Below are 10,509 nucleotides of genomic sequence, written 5' to 3'. Positions count from 1 at the left end.
GATCCACCTCCATAACCCTCTCCTAGAGCCTGAACACCTTAGAAAGCAAGGTGAGATTGATATCTGGCCCGACATCATGGGCCCATGCCCCGTCCTGTAGGTCTTGGGAGACGGTGCGAGTAGCTCGGACCTTCTTCCGCACCCGCATGTACATGCCTGGTGCAAAGTCTTCCACCCGCATGCCCTGGATCCACCTGTCCTCCCAGAACAACACACTCGTGCCATTGCCAACCCTGATAACCATCACAGCCTAAAAGATCTGGTGAGCCTCATGTGCAACCTTGATGTCAAACTCCGCCCATGGCCGCGAAGTGTCTGTGTGCTGAAGCCATGGCCAGCGAGCTTGGAGGGCAAAGTTAAGCCATGTGAGGTCCGGAATGCCGAGCCCTCCCACCCACTTAGGCGCATAGACCAAACTCCAAGCAACCTTGTAATGACCACCGTTAGCCTTCGCTTCCCACACCAAAGGAAACCCCGACAAATCTTCATAATAGCTTTGATCGTCTTCTGCGGTATATTAAGTGCCAGCATTGCATGAATCAGGATAGCACAAAGGACAGATTTTATGAGAATTAGTCGGCTGCTTATGGGTAGCGTCACCCCCTTCCAGTGAGGCAGCATGCTCGCCACCTGGTGAACCAAGTCATGTAACTACGGGGCTGACAACTTTCGGACACTCAACGGGAGGCCCAGATATTTGCATGGGAAAGCCCCAATCGTGCATCCCAAGGATGATGCGATGAGTCTTGATTGGTCTTCTAAGCATCTGATTGGCACGGCTGGGGTTTTAGCTAAGTTCACTCTAAGGCCCGACGCCTGCCCAAAAGCATCCAGCATGTTCGCACTGAGACGCAACTCACTCTCCACCGGCTTAAGGAATAGTATGATGTCTTCCGCAAAATGGACATCCGTTGGTGTAATCCAGATCGTGCAAGGGGGGCTAGCAACCCTCTCCCCGATGCGAGGGAGAAGAGTCGATGCAGTGGCTCCATCATCAGGATGAATAGCATGGGAGATAGCGGCCCATCTTGCCTGAATCCTCTTCTATTGCAAATGGGCGTGCCCGACACCCCATTCACAAGGACCCACATGGATGAGGTTGATAGTAAGCAAATGATCTAGTCGATCCACCTTCGCCCAGAACCCAGACTGGCGAGCACCTCAATGGCAAACGACCATTGCACAGTATCAAAGGCTTTCGAGATGTCAAGCTTAACCATGACAGAGGCATTCTTCAGAGTGTGCATCTTCCTCACGGTGCCTTGGACCATCATGAAATTGCCTTGAATCGAGCGCCCGCGGATGAAGGTGCTCTGGTGGCTTCCCACGAGCTTGGGCAGATCTTCCCTCAGCCGTACCGAGAGAATTTTGTCAAAAATCTTTGCTTCCCCATGCACCAAGCTGACCGGGCGAAAATTCCTAATCTCCTCTGTGCCATCCTTCTTATGGATTAGTGTGACATAAGCTCTATTGACGGTTGCCAGCCCTCACATGTCCCCTCTGTAGAAACTGCCCAGCGCTCTCTTGAAATCCCATTTGATGATATCCCAGCAAAAGGCATAGAAACGGCCCAGGAAGCCGTCTGGCACTGGCGCCTTATCTCTTGACATAGCTTTTAGGATCTTTGCTACCTCTTCTTCCAAGTAAGGCATCTCAAGGTGCACGAGGTCCAACCTTGGGAGACCCAGCTGATGACCCATAAGTGTAGGCGATCTATCATAGTCCTTTCGATAAGTAAGAGTGTCGAACCCAACGAGGAGCAGAAGGAAATGACAAGCGGTTTTCAGTAAGGTATTCTCTGCAAGCACTGAAATTATCGGTAACAGATAGTTTTGTGATAACGTAATTCGTAACGGGTAACAAGTAACAAAAGTAAATAAGTTGTATCAAGGTGGCCCAATCCTTTTTGTAGCAAAGGACAAGCCTGGACAAACTCTTATATAAAGAAAAACGCTCCCGAGGACACATGGGAATTGTCGTCAAGCTAGTTTTCATCACGCTCATACGATTCACGTTCGTTACTTTGATAATCTGATATGTGGGTGGACCGGTGCTTGGGTGCTGCCCTTCCTTGGACAAGCATCCAACTTATGAGTAACTACTCCCTCAAGCATCCGCAACTACGAAAGAAGAATGAAGGTAAACCTAACCATAGCATGAAAAATATGGATCCAAATCAGCCCCTTACAAAGCAACACATAAACTAGGGTTTAAGCTTCTGTCACTCTAGCAACCCATCATCTACTTATTACTTCCCAATGCCTTCCTCTAGGCCCAAACAATGGTGAAGTGTCATGTAGTCGATGTTCACATAACACCACTAGAGGAAAGACAACATACATCTCGTCAAAATATCTAACGAATACCAAATTCACATGACTACTTATAGCAAGACTTCTCCCATGTCCTCAGGAACAAACGTAACTACTCACAAGTCATATTCATGTTCATAATCAAAGGGGTATTAATATGCATAAATGATCTGAACATATGATCTTCCACCAAACAAACCAACTAGCATCAACTATAAGGAGTAATCAACACTACTAGCAACCCACAGGTACCAATCTGAGGTTTTGAGACAAATATCAGATACAAGAGATGAACTAGGGTTTTAGAGGAGATGGTGCTGGTGAAGATGTTGATGGAGATTGACCCCCTGCCGATGAGAGGATCGATAGTGATGACGATGGTGATGATTTCCCCCTCCCGGAGGGATGTTTCCCCGGCAGAACAGCACCGCCGGAGCCCTAGATTGGTTCCGCCTCGTGGCGGCGGTGTCTCGTCCCGAAAGCTTGCTTATGATTTTTTCCAATGTAAAAGACTTCATATAGTAGAAGATGGGCACCGGAGGCCTGCCAGGGGGGCCACAAGGCAGGGGGCGCGCCCAGGGGGTAGGGCGCACCCCCCACCCTTGTGGACGATGGGTGCCCCCCCTTGTATTTTCCTCACTCAGTATTTTTAATTAATTCCAAAAATAACTTCCATGGAGTTTCAGGACTTTTGGAGTTGTGTAGAATAGGTCTCTAATATTTGCTCCTTTTCCAGCCCAGAATTCTAGCTGCCGGCATTCTCCCTCTTCGTTTAAACCTTGTAAAATAAGAGAGAAAAGTCATAAGTATTGTGGCATAATGAGTAATAACAGCCCATAATTCAATAAATATCAATATCAAAGCATGATGCAAAATGGACGTATCAACTCCCCCAAGCTTAGACCTCGCTTGTCCTCAAGCAGAAGCCAAAATCAAAAAATGTGTCCACATGTTTAGAGATAGAGGTGTCGATAAAATAAAATACGGACATGAGGGCATCATGATCATTCTTATAACAACACCATATAAAAATATTGTCATATGATTTCTTAGACTAAAGTAACAACCTATTCACAATGTCAAGTATGAATTAGGAACTTCATTGAAAAACTAACAAACTATAATCTCGGTCATTGAAGCAATTGCAATTTATCATAACATCGGAAAGAGTCAATATAAGAGCTTTTCAGCAAGTCCACATACTCAACTATCATTTAGTCTTTCACAATTGCTAACACTCACGCAATACTTATGGGTATGAAGTTTTAATCGGACACAGAGAAAGAGAGGGGCTTATAGTGTTGCCTCCCAACCTTTTACCTCAAGGGTAATGTCAACAATAATAGTTCATGCTAACTTACTCCAATTGGATATATATATATATATATATATATATATATATATATATATATATATATATATATATATATATATATCAAGATCTTTCCAACACAATGTGCTTGCCAAAGGATAAAATGTAAAAAGGAGAGGTGAAGATCACCAAGAACCTTGTATGAAGGTATAAGACAAAAATAAAAGACAAGCCCTTCGCAGAGGGAAGCAAAGGTTGTCATGTGCTTTTATGGTTGGATGCACGAAATCTTAATGCAAAAGAACATCACTTTATATTGCCACTTGTGATATGGACCTTTATTATGCAGTCCGTCGCTTTTATTGCTTCCATATCACAACATCGTATAAAGCTTATTTTCTCCACACTAATAAGTCATACATATTTAGAGAGCAACTTTTTATTGCATGCAACATGAAAACTTACTTGGTGCAAACAATTTGGCTAGCATGAGGGGGAAAGGCAAGGTCAACATGTTGGACGATCCATGACAATATACTTTATTTTGGATATAAGAAAACATAACGCATTACATTGTCTTCCTTGTCCAACATCAACTCTTTAGCATGTCATATTTTAATGAGTGCTCACAATCATAAAAGATGTCCAAGATAGTATATTTATATGTGAGAACCTCTCTTTCTTTATTACTTCCTATTAATTGCAACGATGACCAAAACTATGTTTGCCAACTCTCAAAAACTTTTATTCATCATACTCTTAATATGTGAAGTCATTACTCTCCATAAGATCCATATGATCTTTTTATTTCTTTTTATTCTCTCTTTTTCTTTTATTCCCTCAAGATCATAGCAAGATAGAGAAGCCCTTGACTCAAGACTAATCTTTATTATATATAGCTCACGGACTCAATTACATAGAGGGATCATAAAGCAAAACTCAAAACTAGATCATTCTAAAACTTTATTCTACTAGATCAAGATATTACCAAAAGGATCAAACTAAGAAAAACAGTAAAGATAGGAGTGTGATGGTGATACGATATCGGGGCAGCTCCCCCAAGCTTGGCAGTTGCCAAGGGGAGTGCCCATACCCATGTGATTATGTCTCCTTCTTCGGAGGTGATGATGATGGAGTTGTTGATGATGCAGGCTTCTTCCTTAATTTGCGCTTGAGGATGAAATTTTGCTCCCTTAGATCATCGATCTCCTGCTCAAGGCTTAATATCCTTTTGCATACTTCCTGTTTTTTCTCCTGCAAGAGACGAAAATGGATAAACTCGATCTTAGGTTTCTTTGCTCTATCAGGGAGGCTTGACTTTTTAAACTCCACATGCATGTCCCCAGGTTGAGGTAATGGGACTTCATCTTCATCTGAGTTCGTCCCCTCCTTTCCCTTAGGCTCGTAGTCTTCTTCTTCCTCGGTGGTCCAACCATAATGCTCCAAGTCCCCATAGACCTTAGGGTCTGCAAGGTAATCAACCACATAGCTTTCTCCCCCCGAATCATGGGACGACATATTGCTCTAATCTGCGACAGAAACAGCTCAAGACAAAAACAGAGGATTTCGTCGTGGTATGGTGGTCAAAACCTTTGGGAGATTATATAATGAATTTTTACCGACAAAAAGAAGTATCGTGCAAGAAAATGGATTCTGGAGAGCAAACGAGGTGCCCACGAGGCAGGGGGCGCACCCAGGGGGTAGGGCGTGCCCTCCACCCTCGTGGATGCCTCGTGTCCTCTTTGGACTACTTCCTATTTTCCTATTTTCTTAAATATTCCAAAACAGAGAAAAACTGCTATTAGAACTATTTTGGAGTCGGTTTACTTACCGTACCATATACCTATTCCTTTTCAGAGTCTGGGATGTCCTGGAAAGTGTCCTTTATGTATTCCTCCGGGGTCACGGTTTCAATAACATTAGTTTCAACATTTATTGGATTACCTAAGATATAATGTTTGATTCTTTGGCCGTTCACCACTTTTGGATTTGTGCCTTCAAAGTTGTTGATTTTTATGGCACCGGAATGATAGACCTTGATAACGTAAGGACCTTCCCATTTAGAGAGGAGTTTTCCTACAAAAAATCTTAAACGAGAGTTGAAAAGCAACACATAATCACCTACATTAAACTCACGCTTTTGTATCCTTTCGTCATGCCATCTTTTAACGTTTTCTTTAAACAGTTTGGCATTCTCATAGGCTTGAGTTATCCATTCATCAAGTGAGCTAATGTCAAATAACCTCTTCTCACCGGCAAGTTTGAAATCATAATTGAGCTCTTTAATGTCCCAATATGCCTTATGTTCTAGTTCGAGAGGTAAGTGACATGCTTTTCCATAAACCATTTTATATGGAGACATACCCATAGGATTTTTATATGCAGTTCTATAAGCCCATAATGTATCATCAAGTTTCTTGGACCAATTCTGTCAAAATCTACTAACAGTCTTTTGCAAAATCAATTTAAGCTCTCTGTTACTCAGTTCTACTTGGCCACTAGACTGTGCGTGATATGGAGATGCAATTCTATGATTAACATCATGCTTAGCAAGCATTTTACGAAAAGCACCATGAGTAAAATGTGAACCACCATCAGTCATTAGGTATCTAGGGACTCCAAACCTCGGAAAAATAACTTCTTTAAGCATCTTAATAGAGGTGTTATGATCAGCACTACTAGTTGGGATAGCTTCTACCCACTTAGTAATGTAATCAACAACAAATAAAATATGTGTATACCCGTTAGAGGAAGGAAACGGTTCCATATAATCAAAGCCCCAAACATCAAATGGTTCAATAACAAGTGAATAATTCATAGGCATTTCTTGACGTCTACTAATATTACCAATTCTTTGACATTCATCACAAGACAAGACAAACTTACAGGCATCTTTGAAGAGAGTAGGCCAATAAATACCGGATTGCAATACCTTATGTGCAGTTCTATCTCCAGCGTGGTGTCCTCCATAAGCCTCGGAGTGACACTTGCGTAGGATATGTTCATGTTCATGCTTAGGTATACAACATCTAATAACACCATCTACTCCTTTATAAAGGTGTGGGTCATCCCAGAAGTAATGTCTTAAATCATAGAAAAACTTTTTCTTTTGCTGGTATGTGAAACTACGTGGTATAAATTTAGCAACAATGTAATTAGCATAATCAGCATACCATGGAGCAGTACGAGAAACATTTATGATAGCTAATTGTTCATCAGGGAAGCTATCATCAATAGGTAGTGGGTCATCAAGAAAATTCTCTAACCTAGACAAGTTGTCTGCAACGGGGTTCTCAGCTCCCTTTCTATCAATAATATGCAAATCAAATTCTTGTAGTAGGAGAACCCATCTAATAAGTCTAGGTTTATCATCTTTCTTTTCCAGAAGATATTTAATAGCAGCATGATCAGTGTGAACAGTTACTTTAGAGTCAACGATATAAGGTCTAAACTTATCACAAGCAAATACAACTCCTAAAAATTCTTTTTCAGTAGTAGCATAATTTCTCTGGGCACTGTCTAGAGTTTTACTGGCATATTGCATAACATTTAGTTTCTTATCAACTCTTTGTCCTAGAACAGCACCTACGGCATAATCACTAGCATCGCACATAATTTCAAAGGGTAAATTCCAATCAGGTGGCTGAACAATAGGTGCAGAAATCAAAGCTTTTTTAAGTACTTCAAATGCTTCTACACAATCATCATCGAAGACAAAAGGAATATCTTTTCGTAAGAGATTAGTCAGAGGCCTAGAAATTTTAGAGAAGTCCTTAATAAACCTCCTATTAAAACCAGCATGACCAAGGAAACTTCTTATACCTTTAATGTCTTTAGGACACGACATCTTTTCAATAGCATCAACTTTATCTATATCAACCTCATTACCTCTTTCAGAAATTTTATGCCCCAAGACAATACCTTCATTAACTATAAGGTGGCACTTCTCCCAATTCAAGACAAGATTAGTTTCTTCGCATCTCTGCAAAACTCGATCAAGGTTGCTCAAGCAATCATCAAAAGAAGATCCATAAATGGAGAAATCATCCATGAAAACCTCAACAATCTTTTCACAAAAGTCAGAGAATATAGCCATCATGCATCTTTGAAAGGTAGCAGGTGCATTACATAAACCAAAAGGAATACGTCTATAAGCAAAAGTACCGAAAGGGCAAGTAAAAGTGGTATTTTCTTGATCCTCTTTTGACACAGGTATTTGAGAGAAACCAGAGTAACCATCTAGAAAGCAAAAATGTGTATGTTTGGATAATCTTTCTAGCATTTGATTAATAAAAGGCAAAGGGTAATGATCCTTTTTAGTAGCTTTATTTAATTTGCGGAAATCAATTACCATCCTATAACCTGTAACAATTCTTTGCGGGATCAATTCATCTTTATCATTAGGAATGACAGTAATACCTCCCTTCTTAGGGACACAATGGACAGGACTTACCCACTGACTATCAGTAACGGGAAAAATTATACTTGCCTCCAGGAGCTTTAGTATTTCTTTTCTTACCACTTCTTTCATCTTAGGATTTAACCGTCATTGGTGATCAACAACTGGTTTGGCGTCTTTCTCCAATTTTATTTTGTGTTGGCATAGAGTGGGACTAATGCCCTTAAGATCATCAAGAGTATATTCAATAGCAACACGGTGCTTCCTCGGAGTTTTCAATAATTTCTCCTCTTCCTGCTCTGAAAGGTTAGCACTAATAATAACAAGATATATCTTGTTTTCATCAAGATAAGTATATTTGAGAGTATCAGGTAGTGGTTTAAGCTCAAACACGGGATCACCCTTGGGTGGTGGAGGATCCCCTAGAATTTCAACAGGTAAGTTGTGTTTCAAAATAGGTCCCTGTTTAAAGAATACTTCATCTATCTCCCTTCTTTCATTCATAAACATATCATTTTTATGGTCTAGCAAATATTGTTCTAAAGGATCATTAGGAGGCACGATAATAGAAGAAAGACCAATAATTTCATCCTTACTAGGCAATTCTTTATCATGCGATTGTCTATGAAATTTAGCAAAATTAAAGTCATGAGGCATATCCCCTAAACCAATCATAACAATATCCTTTTGCAGTCTATCTCAGCATTAACAGTATTCAAGAAGGGTCTACCAAATATAATGGGACATAAGTCATCTTGTGGGGAGCCAAGAACAAGAAAATCAATAGGATATTTAACTTTCCCACACAATACTTCAACATCTCTAACAATCCCAACTAGTGAAATAGTATCTCTACTGGCAAGCTTAATTGTAACATTGATTTCTTCTATCTCAGCAGGTGCAATATCATGCATAATTTCTTTGTATAAGGAATGAGGTATTGCACTTGCACTAGCACCCATATCACATAATACATGGTAACAATGATCTCCTATTTTAACAGAAATAACAGGCATGCCTACAATAGGTCTATGTTTATTTTTAGTATCGGGTCTTGCAATTCTAGCAGCTTCACCACAGAAGTAAATAACATGCCCATCAATATTATCAACCAAGAGATCTTTAACCAGAGCAATACTAGGTTCAACTTTAATTTGCTCAAGTGGTGTAGGTTTTCTAGTATTTCTCTTACGAACCACAGTTGAAGCTTTGGCATGATCCTTTATCCTAAGAGGGAAAGGTGGTTTTTCAATATAGGTAGTAGGAACAACAGGATCATTATAAGTGATAGTCTTTTCTTCAACTTTAATAGACTTTTACTTCAATGGGAGGATTATATTGAAACCACTTCTCCTTAGGGAGGTCAACATGAGTAGCAAATGATTCACAGAAAGAAGCTACTATCTCAGAGTCAAGTCCATATTTAGTGCTAAATTCACGAAAAGCATCAGTATCCATAAAAGATTTAACACAATCAAACTTAGGTGTTATACCTGACTCCTTACCTTCTTCAAGATCCCAATCTTCCGAGTTGCGTTTAATTCTTTCCAATAAATCCCATTTGAATTCAATAGTCTTCATCATGAAAGATCCAGTACAAGAAGCATCGAGCATTGAGCGATTGTTGAGAGAAAGCCAAGCATAACTTTTTTGAATAATAATTTCTCTTGAGAGCTCATGATTTGGGGCATGAATATAACATTGACTTAATCATCCCCCAAGGTTGAGCGATGCTTTCTCCTTCGTGAGGCCAAAAATTATATATAGAATTACGTTCACAATGAACAAGATGCATAGGATTAAACTTCCGATGAAATTCCAATTTCAATCGGTTGTAATTCCTTGATCCCATATCATCACATAGCCTAAACCATGTCAATGCCTTTCCCTTCAAAGATAAAGGGAAGACCTTCTTCTTAATAACATCCTCGGGCATACCTGCAAACTTAAACAATCCACAAACTTCATCCACATAGATTAGGTGCAAATCGGGATGCAATGTTCCATCTCCAGTAAAAGGATTAGCTAGCATTTTCTCTATCATACCCGAAGGAATTTCAAAGTAAACGTTTTCAGTAGGTTCAGTAGGTTGAGGAGCAACTCTTTTCTCTACTGGTCGGGGTGAAGATACCCCAAACAAACCCCTCAAAGGGTTACTTTCCATAGTAACAAGTGAAAGTAAATTTCAGCACACTATATAAATTTTTCCTTACCAAAGGCGCTTCACTCCCCGGCAATGGCGCCAGGAAAGAGTCTTGATGAAAGTGCGTTATATCGACTAGAGGGGGGGTGAATAGGTGATTTTTATGAATTCTTCACTGAGGAATTTGCAGGTGAGGAAATTCCTTAGGGAAGAACTACTTGCAGCAGAATAAGTACTCAGAAGTAAGCATACAGAAGACATACACAGTCATCATGATGAAATGAAGACAAACACAGAGTACAGAAAACGTAAACACAGGATAGCACAAGATGAAGACAAACAG

The sequence above is a fragment of the Triticum dicoccoides genome, chromosome 5B (assembly GCF_002162155.2).
Source record: "Triticum dicoccoides isolate Atlit2015 ecotype Zavitan chromosome 5B, WEW_v2.0, whole genome shotgun sequence".
NCBI lineage: Eukaryota > Viridiplantae > Streptophyta > Magnoliopsida > Poales > Poaceae > Triticum > Triticum dicoccoides.
Note: the sequence above shows the minus strand (reverse complement) of the source record.